Below are 14,918 nucleotides of genomic sequence, written 5' to 3'. Positions count from 1 at the left end.
GGAGAAAAATACACGCGACCACGGGGAGATAACATACAAACTCCAAATACAAAGGTGTCAGGGTAAGGATTTAATACACGACCTCCTGTATACCCTACAAAATAGTTAACATCTCGCCGCCGTGGCGCCCAATTCTGATCACATGACATAGTAAAACGAACGTCGCGGTGCATAGCAATAATTCAATTGGGCAATTACTGAGCGTTCATAAACGTGAGGGGATACAGGAGTACCCAGAGAAAACCCACTCGTGCAAGGGGGCAACCCTCTATCCCATGCAGACAGAGATGGTGCTTATCCCACTTGCTGTACTGCCTTCTCCTGGCCAGCCAGGATATGCCACCTCAACACCCACTACACCATGAACTATGTGAACCGAGTTTAAATTTCTGGCCACGGCGAACATCAGTGGCTATCTCCCTCTTCCTCTCTCGTCCCTGCTATTATCTCCCTCTTCTTCCCGCGTCCCTCCCACTATCTACCTCTCCAATCCGTCCCACCATCTCCCTCTTCCTCCCTCGTCCCTCCCACCATCTCCCACTTCCTCCCCAGTACCTTCCACTATCTCCCTCTTCCTCCCACTTGGCTCTATCTCCCTCTTCTCCCGTCCCTCGCACTATCTCCATTTTCTTCCCCCATCCTTCCCACTATCTCCCTCTGCATCTCCAATCCCTCGCACTCTCTCCCTCTTCCTTCCTCTTCCATCCCACTATCACCTTCTTACTCTAACCGATCTGCCTAATCCTCCCAAATAACTCCCACTATCTCCCTCTACTTCCCCAGTCGCTCCAACTATCTCCCTCTTCATTCCCCTTTCCTGCCACTATCTCCCTCTTTCGCCCCCTTCCCTCCCACTATCTCCCTCTTCCTCTCCCGTCCCCCCCGCTATCTCCTTCTTTCTCTCCCATCCCTCCCACTTTCTTCCTCCCCCGTCCCTCCCACTCTCATCCTCCCCCATCCATCCCACGATCTTCCTCATCCTCTCCCGTACCTTCCGCACCTTCCTTATTTAACACCATCAGGTTCACAGACTCGCCCTCGCTTCTCCCAAGTCAAATAGCCTAGCTTAGACACAACCCTCACCATGTTACACTGACGGCATCGACCGAGACAGCCAACAACTATCCGGCCGCCCAATTATCTAGTGAAGACGGCAGCGACCAAGTCGGCAAAGACGACAGTGCCGACGAGACGACTCCACTTCCCAGAACCTGCAACCACGAGCTCTCGCTCTCCGCTGCTTTTATCCGACTCGGCGCGGCCTGGCTCCGCCCTGGCCGCGCCTCCCTTCTCCAACCCACGAGCGAGTTTCAGGGTCTTCCAGACAGGGTCTCTGTGATCCTTGCCCCAGTGCCTCCGCCCTGCTGACAAACCCGCGTGAGGCTCACTGGCGTGTGTACTCCCCGTCCACCGCAGTTGCCGCTGCTGGACAACAACTATTACTCTACAGTTGTACTGTCCTTCTGTACCGTGCCCCCGAGCCATCAACACGGACTCACAGCATCAACACAGACTCACATGATCAACACAGACTCCCACGATCAACACAGACTCACAGCATCAACAGACTCACACGATCGACAGACTCACAGCATCAATACGGACTCACACCATCAACACAGAAACAGGGTCAGTGAGCAAGATGGCGGATGAGTGCATACATGATGTGAGTCGTGGTGAGTTCAAGTTGAGCACCCAGTTTTAAATCTCATTTACTCCCACCACCACCACCACCACCCCACCACCCTACATACAACAGTCGGAAGTAAATGCCTACACACCCTACATGCAATCGTCAGTAGTAGGAGTGGGGAGAAGAGGGCATCAGTGGGGGCGAGGCATGAAGCGTTGAGAAGCCCTCAGATACTCCATAAAACCCCGAGTTTCATGGAGTATAATTTTCAGCATTACAGTTCCAATTTTTTTACGTTAACAAATGTCTCGCGATATATTACACCATATAGTAACTAGATTGGGCGAGGGATGGTCTTTTTTGTTGAACAATCAATAAAGCTACGGTGTCGTACTGTGCCCGTATCCGTGTACGGTACTGTGCACTAAAGGAAGAAAAATCGAGCGGCTGAACCTCACTGCCTCCTTACCGGAGGCTGTAAACATCAAGTGACCTGAAAACTGCGATGGGACGTGAAAGACATGGAGAGACAAGAGGGCGCCACGTGTGTTCTTCCATGGCAGCAGCAGCATCATCGCAGGCAATGAGGTTCAAATGGGCACAGGAACTTTGAGGTGGACCCACGAGTGGTCGAGCCACAGGGGCGCGCAATCAGCGACCTCTATACGCTTGGCGCAATCCGCACCGTCATTTCACGGAGCCCTTGTCCACTCGACGAGTGCGACGACGCCGTCCCACCGTCATTCGGTGCCTCGTGGTGACATCACAACAGCAAAGCGACAGGTGTTGTTTATTCATTTCTTGAGGCAATTCGAGGGCCCGGTTACATCACGTTGTGATACACGCACACACCGTCAACATATACTACACCGGTTATTAAAAAAAAATCAGGGGATAGAAAGGTGGGGGAGCGGACCCGACCACAGGTATTGTTTAAAAGACGTCAAGCGGACCGGGGGTTTTAAATGCAAGTCCATGCGGACACCAACATCCGAACGATTGTACCAATAAATCCTGAACCTTCTGGAAGATTTCAGCTCCCGCTGGTTTGGATCAGGGTGATGTTGGGGCAAATTCTATTAATTGGGAAAGGTGGCAATCTTGTGGGAATGTCCTCGCCAGAGAAGAAACTTGTCGCTTCCATGTTTTATTTTCATCCGACGTCCCATTAGCGAGATCCAGAGCGTGACGGACTCATATGGAGTCGGCCTCCTGTAATTTTTCTGGTCTCATTCTCACCACAGGTGAAGGCAGAGCCACACATCAACGTGCCAATGGGGCCACGGTTGAAGTGGTGGGGCCACGGTTGAAGTGGTGGGGCCACGGTTGAAGTGGCGGTGGCCACGGGTCATGTGGCCTCGATGTATTTTCCATGTTGAAGGCCGATTGCCCCAAACATTGCCCGTCATATGCAGTGTCACTGAATAACGTGTGAAACATACTGTAGCATATAAAAAATAGTATTTTCTTCATACATTAAATACAATAAACACAATAAACATGAAATGCGTATAGGACATTTATAACTCTCTCAATGACCAAACTTGTATTTTATGAACACACTTATACGAGCAAAATATGACAAAAGTGTTCCAGATTTCAGTTTCAATTGAGACTGAAATCCGGAATCATTACCCCCTACTGACAGACTAATAATACCCGCTCGCAGGCCAAGTGCTGATTCACCTTGGGGCCTCGCCTGGTATAGAGGTCGTGGGTTAAATCCCGACGCCTGTATATCTGGAGTTTGCATGTTCTCCCCGTGACCGCGTGGATTTTTCTCTGGGTCCTTCGGTTTTTCCCTCCACATTTAGAAACATGCGTTTAAAAGTATTTGGCTGCTATATATTTCTGCGTGACAAGCCACTTTATAGCGCTTTCATTTGTGGCCCGGTCGTTCCTGAAAGAGAGCTATACAGCTGAGTGGGCCTTACCTGGTAAAATAAAAATAGATTAGTTTTGTTAGTTTATTTTGTGCCACAGGGGGACAGCTACAGGGGGGGGGGGTGCCCATTAAAATGGTCGAGATGAGATGCAACTTAAGGCGCTTGTGACTTCCCAAAAATATTATTTATGGCAGGTTTTCACATCTAAACATCCTGGGTGGCATTGAAGCCAAGAGCTCCCACCCTAGGTGAGTAGCTACGAGAGCGGTGCTGTGCACGGCGACACGCCACTTTCTCCATCTGCCTGACTTGGTATTCTTTTTTGTTACTTAAAAAAATGTTAATGTTTCGTTTTGTGTACGCGTGTATGTACACCGTTTGGGGAGCGGTGGTGCAGCAGTTAGCGCACTACGAACTCAGCCATCTGAGTACGTGGTGTGGTGTGTATAACATCGCAAAACTGGGGAGGACAAAGGCAGCCAGACGTGGGGCTGGCCACACAACCACTTCTGTGCCATGCCGGCCATCATAGTTGCTACCCGTTAACAGCACTTGCCCCAGCAATCTGTTAACGGCGATATGGCGTACCTTTGTCTTTTTGTACAATTGTGTGCTTCTGTGTGCGACGCATGCGACGATGTAAATGTTTGTGTTTGATAAATGTACATCCGCAATGTGTGTGTGACGCGTATAATGCGCGTGTGTGACGAGGGTTGGAACAGCGATTCACACACTGCCCTATCCACGCGGCGACCTCTCCTCAACGTCTCGAGCCTCGGCGGAGAGCGCCGCGAGGTTCGACTCCAACTCCGGCTTTCCAGGGACAAACCCCCCCCCAATGCCCCTCCCCCCAGGCCCATGGGGGGGGAAGTCGCCCCCCTCCCTCACTCCACGCTCAGGAACTTCCTCTTCTTCGCCGTGTTCATGTACGGTCGCCAAGGCCACTCCACCTCGGCGGTGGCCGCGTTGTCCAGCGTGCCCAGTTTAATCTCATAGACTGCGCGACACACAAAAGCAAAGATCCACCCCATGCAGCCTTTAACAGACGGAGTGGGAAAAGCGCTGTTCGTGTGTTAGCATGTAGGAAAGCCAGCACGGCACACCAAGGGGTGGGTGTGGGTGGCCAGCATTACGTCCGATCATCTTTGAATTTACACATCGCATCCGGGGTGGGGGAATGCGAGTCGGGTCACGGTACAGCGAATGCGACCAGAGCAGCGACCCCACCGACTCAAGTTCCGATCCGCTCTACAAGTCACCCGCGAGCCACCTAGCCCGAGGCTAGACTCTTACATTCAGCCCATCATCCTCTCAGGGGTCGATAAAATTTACAACCACTTCGTAGGGAAGTCCACAAGGAATGTGGAATTTCCACCGCCTCTGCAGGGGTGTAAAGTGGAGACGAGTAACAATGTGTCAGGCAGACTTACGCTCCATTTCGAATCACGGTCCCACCTCCTTCAACTCGATGTCCTTGCCGTCGCGCTTGTAGACGTTGTGCCTGTTGGGAGGGAAGGGGGGGCACAGATGTCACGGGAGGGGTCGTGGCAAGTCACACGGACGGCGCTGGACTCTCATTACGCGTCCTCGCAGACGTTTGCCAGTTAGAGGCCAGCGGCCACCCTGTTTAAAACTGCGGATGCATTAACAAATGAACAACATTACGCGCCTTCAGCTTCAGAGATGGCGTTAAATAAAAACTGTGCTGTTGCTCGAAAACTAAAATAAAACGAAACTATTTTTATTTTACCACTGAGCTATGTAGCTCTTTTTCACATAAAAATGTATAGCAGCAAAATACTCGAAATTCAAGTTTCTAAATGTGTAGGGAAAAACCCGGAGGACCCGGAGAAAAATCAAAGTGACCAGGAGGAGAACATGCAAACTCCGAATATACAGGCGGACACACAGCACCTGGCCCAAAAGTCTGCTCACTCTTTCCCATTCCGAGACATCTGCAAGTTGCCGGGTGGTAGGTGTCACGTTCACCGCTGAATCTCGGTACGCGCGAGCGGCTCGGCGTTAATTTTATTTATAGAGGCGTAGCGCTGCTGTTTTTAAAAGGCGTTGCCCTCACCGCAGAGAACCGTAGTGACACGACCGGCACTCTATGGAACAAAACTGTGCCACAGGCCCTCCCGCATGGTCTTATGGGAGCCTCGGTATGTCTTCAGGTCAGAAGACGTACTTGAGTTTTTCTTACGGTTCCGTTTCGACGACGTATATGTACATCATGAAAATGAGAAAGGGTTATAGCCTATACGAGGGATCTTTGTGCTTTGGGGATGGGGGAGGAAGATGTGGGTGAGACTGGCACGGTGCCCGCACGCACCCTCTTTCCGAGTCGCGACGTGAAGTTGTGCATCACGAGGTGTGGGAATGCCTCGGACATAATGTCCACGTCCGGATGTCGTGCCGCATCACCACGCTCGAGAGTGTCAAGTACACCGTGGCATCGTACCACGTGTCACATGAACAGCACGCCGGAAAGTTAGACACACCACAGGTGTCACACAGACTGTACTGGAGAGTTAAACACACTGCCCTTCCATCAGCGGCATCATACCACATCACACCACATACACAGTTAAGACACCACAATTCCCCGTCTGCAGCGTCATACTACACACCGCACATCGTACGCACAGCTAAATACACCTCCATCCCCCGTCTGTTGCACCGCATCACACACGTCACACCATGCATCACACCGGGGAGCGGGAGCGGAGTGGCTATCTCATTACACTACAAATCCGGTGACCTGACTTCGATTTCCAGTGTGTCCAAGCATCGACAGTGGGGAGACAAAAGGGGCCAGATGCGGTAATGACCACACCACCCACCCCGCCGTGTGCCCTGCCGGCCTTCGTAGGTCGCTCGACAAACAGCACTTGCCCTGACAGCCTGTTAAAGGCTACACGGGGGAGCTTTGTCGACTGCGGTGCGTGCGCGTGCCTGGCATACCGCGGTGCTCATGCAGGACGATGAAGTCGTTGACGGCGTTGGCGCAGCACGCCCACACCAGCGCCTGCAGCTTGTGGCCTCCGTGGTTCATCGGCTGAGCGTTCGGCAGGATCAGCTTCATCTCCTGCGGTGGTGGTGGGATGGTGGTGGTGGTGTGGTAACATGACAGCAAGCGGTCACACGCCGAGTCCGCTCTTTCCACCGGCGTCCATCCCGGCCACGCTGCGTTCGCCCCCCCACTTCCCCGCCCTCCCACTGTATCCGACTCGGGTTGTGTTGTTTGTTTTTTCCATTGCGGAAGCCGAGCCGAGCCGTACCGGTATACGGGGTCGCCAAACCCCGTGTTGGCACAACTGGGATGCACCATTGGAAAAACTTTACTATTTATATTTTACCAGGTAAGGCCCACTGAGCTATGCAGCTCTTTTCCAGAAGCGACCTGGCCACAAATCATAGCTCAACTAAGTGGCTTATCGTCATGTGGAAATTTATAGCAGCCAAATACTCTTAAACGGACGTCGATTCTAAATGCGGAGGGAAAAACCGGAGGACCTGGAGAGAAATCCACGCGACTCCTCGGAAAGAGGCACGCAACTCCAAATATACAGCAGGCATCAGGGTCAGGATTGAACCTGCGACCTCCTGTATACCAGGTGAGGGAGTTAACATCTCGCCACAGTGGCGCCCCCAATGGTACATCTTTCCGTGACCACCAACCGTGCGTAGTGCTACAGTAGATACATTTTCAATGGAAGGGATCGGTCATTGGGAAAAGGCGGACTGAATCGCGAGGAATGAAGTTGACAAAAGCTGCATGCACCAAACCAAAGTGTCCAACGCTCCACCACTTACGACCCCCCCCCCCACACAGCCTCCACCTTTCATCAACAACCAGATTTCTTCTGGTTAACTCAACGGATGCGAGTTGTCTCACACTGCACAAGCCCGATGATTGGTCCGACACGGCTCGTGTGAGGTGCAAGGAACTGATTCTAAAGCCGATAGAGAACATGTGTGTGTGTGCGGTAATTTAGCAGTTAGCATGCTGCCCCACAAACCTAGTGACCCGAGGTTGATTTCCGTTCATGGCCAACACCAGTGGCGATTATCTGAACTGGTCCTGGGACTCCCCTAGATCAACTCAGCCTCAAATGAGTACCTAGTGCGGTGTGTAAACATCATTACCAGAGAGATAAAGGTGGCCAGTTGTGGTGCTAGCCACCTACACCCTCGCAAACAGCACCTGTCCCAAAAGCCTGTTAAGGCTATATGGGGGACCTCTGTCTTTGCGCGCTTGTACACATGCAATACACGAGGACCCACATTCCTCGTGTGACCCCAAACCCTGTAGCCCCTGTGACCCCGTGCCCGCACCTTGATGAACTGCTTGAGGAGGGAGCTGGGGTCGCGTGAGCTCGTCGCCATGATGTGGGTCCTTCACGCCGGCTCAGCGGTACTCGTCATCCATGTGGCTGCTCACTCCTACTGACACGGGGGGGGGGGGTGGATAGAAAGAGGTGGTAGATGGGGCAGGGGGGACGGAGAGGGTAGGTTATCATTTGCCATACTTCCCCGTGCAGGTGAGTGAAGGTGTGTGTGGGTGGATGGAAGGAGCGACCAGGAATGGTTTAGAATATCACTCTGCAGTGATCGCGTTGATTTTGTGTAGCGAGCTGAGCACTAATGAGACCTGGATGAGTCCCAATTGCAAGAGTGGGTGGGTGATATGGCAGGTGAGTGGGTAAATTGAGTAAAATGATGAGTGAGTGAATGAGTGCGTCAGTGCATGTTAAACCTCTTTGTTACAGCACGTAGCCAACCGTGGTAATCGGAAGTGTGACAAACTAACCACAAAAAGTAGTTCTCAAGAAATGAGTTTGTCAATCTAGACGATGATTTAAAAGTGCAAAGCTCCAGTGGCTTCCTAATATTGTAAGGAAGACCGCTCCAGAAGGAAGACTGCTCCAGAAGCACACGTTATGTGGTGACCACGGCCTTCATTCGACATTCCACCAAAATTTACGCCAGCCACCACACACACACACACGGCCGACTCTTTTCCGCGTTCACGCCATGGGATTTTTCAAAGTCCACTTGGGAAGTAATCGCCGTGCAGTATTATGGTCAACGCAACTGCGGAATTAAACCCATTAAACCGGTGGGGGGGGGGGGTTGAGGGCCCGCCGTTCTCGATCCGCGAACCTCCGCGGCAAAACACGGTGCCACCGCTTGGCAGGAAGGACCGACGGCGAGCCGGGGATGCGCGCCGACTCGGCGTGTCTAGCGGGCGTAGACGCGCGACGCTTATCCCCCTGCCTCGAGAGTCTCGCGGGAAGGAAGAGAGAGAGAGATGCGAGGAGACGTGATGGTGAGGGATGTGAGATCACCCTCCCCTCCCTGGTCGAACTCCACGGCCTTCTGGAGTTCAAGCGCCTCCCACCGCAGGTCCGTAGGCAGCACCAGGTTTTCTTCGGTGACGACGTCAGGGGGACAGGGGGCAGTGGGTAGGGGGCGGGCAGGGGAGAATTAACAAGGAAGAAAAATCATGCGCACGCATGGATTCATTCGGAAACGCTTTCAACGCGCGGTTGTCTTGTCGCCTGTATTGTCAGACCGTCTTGTACCATCTTAGTCAGTCTTGCATGTTTCATTGTCTCTAGATCCGTCTCTAGTCTGTCTTGCGTGTCTCAACGTCTCTAATCTGTCTCGCTGTCTCTCGTCCGTCTTGTCGTCGCGAGCCCATCTCTAGATCCGTCTTGCCGCCCGTTACCATCGAGCGCCCTCTTGAGCCGCGCCTTCTCCTCTACGAGGAACTTCTTGGCCTCCTGCGCCTTGCGGTAGAGGTACTCGCCGTGCAGTTGCGCCTCCTCAGCTGCAACACCAAACAAAGACAAAGATCCCCCATGTAGCCTTCGACAGGACTGTCGGGTGCAAGTGCTGTTAACGAGCAGCACATTTGATACACGAAGGGGGGTAGGTGGCCAGCACCACATCCGGCCGCCTTAATCTCCCCAGTGGCGATGTTTACACAACGCACCAGGTACTCATTTGAGGCTGAGTTGACCAAGGGGAGGCCCAGGAACGGAATCGTCAACAGTGTTGGCCTTGAGCGGGAATTGAACTCGGGTCGCTGGGTTAGTAGTGCAGCGTAGTGCTAATCGCGAGATGACCATAAACAACAACCGCCATTCGCCACGAAGTGGTGGAGATGTCACCACGGCGCTCGTGCCAGGCTACGTGCAGGTTAAGGCCACATGAAGCGTCGAACGCCCGCTGGCAGCAGGAGGTCACAGACAGACAGACCCAGGTTGCCATTGGTTGCTTGACTGAGATGACTGGCCGATGCACCACCTGTGCCCCCTACTGTGCTACAACACCGCTCCCACCTACACAAACTCTCTTGGGCTATACTCTTTGGTTCTTTCGGTAAAGTCACATAGGCATAAAATATAAAATAAATTAAATCACGACGTTTCGGGCGCAACACAAGCGTCCATCATCAGGTGGGACAAACCACAGCAAGAAACAATTGCCGACGTGGGAAAAAGAGCTGCTGTAAACAAGAGACTATATAGGTAAGAGAAGGGGGGAGGATCAGGGAGGAGAGATAGAGAGGGGGGGTATGAGGAGGGGAGTGCTGAAGAGAGCGGGGCTGGGAGTGGGAAGCTTAAGAAATTAGAGATGCGGAAAGTTAAGGCAACACCATCAAGCAGTTAAGGTTTTACCTGGTTAATAACATTCTTCCAATGATTACTCAATTGGTATCCATCTTCTCGGTTGAAGTTATGTCTGTGTTTATATATCTGGATGGCTTCATGAACAAACCTTTGATAGTAGCCCGAAGGTTTGCAGAGCGGCACCACGATACTCCTAGCGACGTCGTTGATTAATGTCTGTAATTAATATCGATGGTGAATCTCTGTAATTAATATCGATGATTCGATTCCACGAGAACAGATTCCACAAGAATCGATTCCACAACTATTTTAGTAAAGCGAAGTACGCGATTCGATTCAAACGTGTTCGTTCCGGTCTCATCAGAATCGGTATTGATTCTGTGCTGGAGGAATCCAATGAGCTATAAAGCTCTTTGATCACAGATGTGCCAGTAGGGGGCACGGGGTCATAACGTCACAACAACAAACAATACAAAAACGATAGGAGTGCAAAGGGAATGGTAGCACACCACTAAAAAGAGGTTAAATAAACCATAGAAGTTCATACTCTTTGGTTCTTTCGGTAAGAAGTCTCGCTCTCCGTTCCACCCACTACAACTGGCATCAGAAGTAGCCAAATAGTAAGATGAATCGCTATAATGGAGACGCGAAGAAAAACTCGTACCAGGGCTCCAGTGGAAGAGGAGGACGACTCAACACCACCGGGGTTGGCAGCCCCGGAAGGGGGAGGAGAAGCGACGCCGGCCGAGCTGCTCACTGTCCGGCCGCCCGGCGGCTCACCACCGTCGGAGAGGGCGCTTCAGGTGGCTCACTCCCGCCTCGCCCAACTCCTGCACGCGGCGGCATCCATCCTCGACGAAATACATCGCGGGTTATAACCACAACAAATATAATCACAATCACTGCGACCATAATCGCCATAACCACAAATATAACCACCAGCTACATAACCACAAGTATAAACACTACTGCCACAAATATAACCATAACCACCACAACCATAACAACCAACATAACCACCACAACAACCACAATGATGCTGATACACTCTCACACCATGTGGGTCCCCTTGTCTCCTTGTATCTCCCTGTGGGTGAGTGGATGGGTTGGCGAGAGAGTCGGTGGGTTGGCAAGAGAGTCGGTGGGTTGGTGAGAGAGTGGGTGGGTGGCAGAGTGAGTGACCGGTGGCAGAGTGAGTGACCGGTGGCAGAGTGAGTGACCGGTGGCAGTGGGTGACCGGTGACTAAGTGGGTGGGTGGCAGTGGGTGACCGGTGACCAAGTGGGTGGGTGGCAGTGGGCGACCGGTGACGAAGTGGGTGAGAGAGTGGGTGGCTGAGTGGGTGGCCGAGTGGGTGGCTGAGTGAATTGGTGAGTGGATGAGTGCCAGAGTGGGTGGGTGAATGGCTGAGTGGGTGGGTGAGAATCAGTATGTTTTTGCTGGAGGAATCCGATGAGCTATGAAGCTCTTTTTCATAGATGCCCAGAGAGTGGCTGGGTGGGTGGCTGAGTGTCGGTGGGTGTGAGTGGGAATGAAATCTAACCTACACCTCTGCATTGCAAGTCCAGCGAACTAACGCCCTGCGTGTGGTGGGGTAAAGTGTGGGCATGGCCACTTTGCTCCAACACGTCCGGACCAGCGTGGAAGAGTAGACCAAATACCTCTATATAGCGGCCTCAAGTGGATGCCTTTTCCAGCAGCAGGCGATTCGCCTCCACAACAAACCCGTCCCTCCAGGGATAAAAACACACGGCAGTCTGGGAGTGCCTCTCATCAGCTATGGCTCAACACGAGGACCACTCTGGGGCCGGTTTCCACCGTCAGCGCCTCATCAGCAGCAGCAGGGCCGGGCTCTGCTTGAAGCAGCGCCGTGAACTCAGCAGGCGTCTAGGACGTGACGGCTGTGGGCCAGGCGCCTCCTCCTCTGTCTCCCCCCACCACCGCCGCCACTGCTGATGTGTGCACACCGCGCGAGGTTCTCACCTTCAGGCTGAGTCGACGTAGAGGAGGCCCAGCGAGCCGCCGCTTCAGAAGATTTCGCGACCCACTGACGGTGGCCGTGAGCGGGAAACCAAATCAGCCGCTCGCCACCCACAATCCACAGCGCGCGCCGCCTCCACTCGCCCCCTGCCTGACCGGAAGTAGCAGCGGGGGGAGGGGGGTGGGCAATGGGGGCGTGAGGGGGGGGTCGCGAGGGGGGGGGCATGGGGGATTACGAGGGGGGAGGGAAAAGGGGCTAAAGGGGGGGCCGCGAGCGGAGGAATGGGGGTGGGAGTGCGAGGGGGAACGGGGCGGGGCAGTGGGGGCTTGGAGGGGGGTCGCCAGAGGGGGCACGGAGGGGGTGAAGTGAGAGTGTACGTGTTGGGATTGATTCCACTCAATCGATCCGGCAGCAAGCTCAAAATGTCCGATTTTATCTGCAATATTCTGCGTTTCACAGATCATACAAAGCAACGGTATTGATGCCCGATTTGTATGAGTGGGTGGGTGGCAGGGTGAGTGGGTGAGTGAGTGTGTGGGTGGCTTTAGTAGTTGAGCGGGTGGGTGAGTCAGATAATGAGGCGCCGCAGTGGCGAGATGTTAACTCCCTCGCCCAGAATACAGGCTGTAATCAATTCGATCCCGACCCTGAAGCTGTATATTTGGAGTTTTCATCTTCTTCCGTGGTCGCGTTGATTTTTTTGATTCCTTGGGGTTTATTTTACACGTAGGCTTTCGCGACCAATATTATCCATAATAGAGGGGTTTTTTTTGGGTTAGATCGCGTAAATATATAAATGTGTCGTTAAAACCCACCACCACCCGACACAGCCAACTAGTAAGGGTTGTCACGTAATCAGAACATTCCAATTTGTAACTAGTACAGCACACCGGTGTGTTGGAGAGTCAAGCCACAACATTTACAATCTGAGTACAACTTTTCGCCAGTAATTACAACTAGCTTCATCAGGCGACAGCCAGATTTGTGGAGAAGTTAGTCTGTTTCGTTCCTTATAAAGAGGCATAGATGTGGTGACCACACTTTGGCGCTCTTGATGCAAAGTGGGGAGGGGGGGAGAGATTAATGAGTCAACGTACATTATGCATGCGCATTATGCGAACCCTTTGCGCTTGTCCTTCTGGTCCATTGTGTGCATTAAAATAGCCGGGGTTTCCCTCCGCATTTCAAATCAACATGCGTTTAAAGGATTTGAATGCAATAAATGTTTACGTGATAAGCCACTTCGTCGACCTATTATTTGTAATCAGGTCACTTGATATACCTCTGTGGGCCTTACCTGGTAAAATAAAAAAAAAATTGTTTAGTTTCAGTTTATTGGATGGTTGAGTGGGTAGGTGGGATTTTGAGTGCGTGGGTGGGTCAGTTGGAGATTGAGTGGGTGTCAGGGTGAGTGGGTAGGTAAATTGGTGAGTGAGTGAGTGTGTTTGAGATCCAGTGGGTGGGTTTGTGAGTGGGTGGGTGAGTAGGTGGCTGAGTCGGAGAGCGGAGTGCCATGGTGGCGAGATGTTAACTGCCTCGTCTTTTATAAACGAGGTCATGGGTTCGATCCCAACCCTGACGTCTGTATATTTAGAGTGAGTGGGTGTGTAGGTGGGTGCATAGGTAAGTTCTTGAGTGAGTGGCTTGGTGTGTTGATGAGTCAGTGGGTTAGTGAGTGAGTGGGTTTGTGAGTGGGTGAGTGAGTGTGTGGGTGGCTTTAGTAGTTGAGTTGGTGGGTGAGTCAGATAATGAGGCGCCACAGTGGCGAGATGTTAACTCCCTCGCCTGGTATATTGGAGTTCGTAGGTTCCCCCCAACCCTAAAGCCTGTATACATTTGGAGTTTGCATCTTCTCCCCATGGTCGGGTGGAATTTTCTCCGGGTTCTCCGGGTTGTCCCTCCGTATTTAGAAACATGCATTTATAGAATGTGGCTGCTATAACGTTCTACGTGAAAAGCCACTTAATTGAGCTGTTATTTGTGGGCAGATTGCTTCTGATAAATATTTATATAGCTGTGGGCTTTACCTGGAAAAAAAATCGTTTTAGTTCAGTGTTTTTTTATGATTGGCTGGGTGCGTGGGTGAGTGGGTTGGTGTGTGGGTGGATGAGTGGATGGGTGAGTAGCTGGATGCATGAGTGTGAGTTAGAGATTGAGAGAGTGGCTTGGTGAGTGTGTGAGTGGCTCGGTGGTTGAGTTTGTGGGTGGTTGAGTAAGTAGCTGGTTGAGTAAGTGGCTGGTTGAGTTAGTGGGTGGTTGAGTTCATGGGTTGTTGAGTTAATGGGTGGGTATTTGAGTGGGTGGATGTGTGGGTTCATGTATGGGAGAGTCGGAGAGTGGAGCGCCATTGTGGTGAGATGCGAGCCACTTCACCTGGAAAACAGGAGGTTGTGGTTTCGATCTCGACCCTTCTGCCTGTATATTTGGAGTTTGCACGTTCTCCCTTTGGTCGCATGGATTTTTCTCCATGTCCTCCGGGTTTTCCCTCTGCATATAAAATCAACATGCATTTATAGGATTTGGCTGCAATAAATGTCTACGTGATAAGCCACTTCGTTGGCCTATCATTTGTAACCAGGTCACTACTGAAAGCGATGTACAGTGTATAGCTCTGTGACCCTTACCTGGTAAAATAAAATTAGTTTAGTTTATTGGCTGGGTTGGTGAATGGGTAGGTGGGTTGTTGTGTGGTTGGGTTGGTGGGTTAGAGATTGAGTAGTTGTCAGGGTTGAGTGGGTTTGTTGTGAGTGGGTGGGTGAGTGGGTGGCTACGTCAGAT

General features: G+C 52.1%; 1 long non-coding RNA gene across 4 annotated transcripts; it reads right to left on the bottom strand.

Annotated features, from left to right (window-relative positions):
- Nucleotides 1-2,406: 2,406 nt before the first annotated feature.
- Nucleotides 2,407-12,275, bottom strand: LOC142930445 (uncharacterized). Of its 4 annotated transcripts, none has more exons than XR_012946381.1 (8): nt 12,143-12,275; nt 10,825-11,011; nt 9,254-9,355; nt 8,686-8,951; nt 7,858-7,965; nt 6,484-6,607; nt 4,950-5,020; nt 2,407-4,516 (listed from the first exon to the last, which is right to left on the bottom strand). It is a non-coding gene; the product is annotated as an uncharacterized LOC142930445 (long non-coding RNA). The 4 variants fall into 4 exon arrangements; XR_012946382.1 differs by having other exon boundaries at nt 10,825-10,990; XR_012946379.1 differs by having other exon boundaries at nt 10,825-12,275.
- Between the last annotated feature and the right edge of the window lie 2,643 nt (nt 12,276-14,918).

The sequence above is a fragment of the Petromyzon marinus genome, chromosome 39 (genome assembly GCF_048934315.1).
Source record: "Petromyzon marinus isolate PM22_M1 ecotype Great Lakes invasive population chromosome 39, UKy_Petmar_22M1.pri1.0, whole genome shotgun sequence".
Lineage (NCBI taxonomy): Eukaryota > Metazoa > Chordata > Hyperoartia > Petromyzontiformes > Petromyzontidae > Petromyzon > Petromyzon marinus.
The sequence above is the reverse complement of the archived record's forward strand: the minus strand, read 5'-3'. Positions and strand labels throughout refer to the sequence as shown.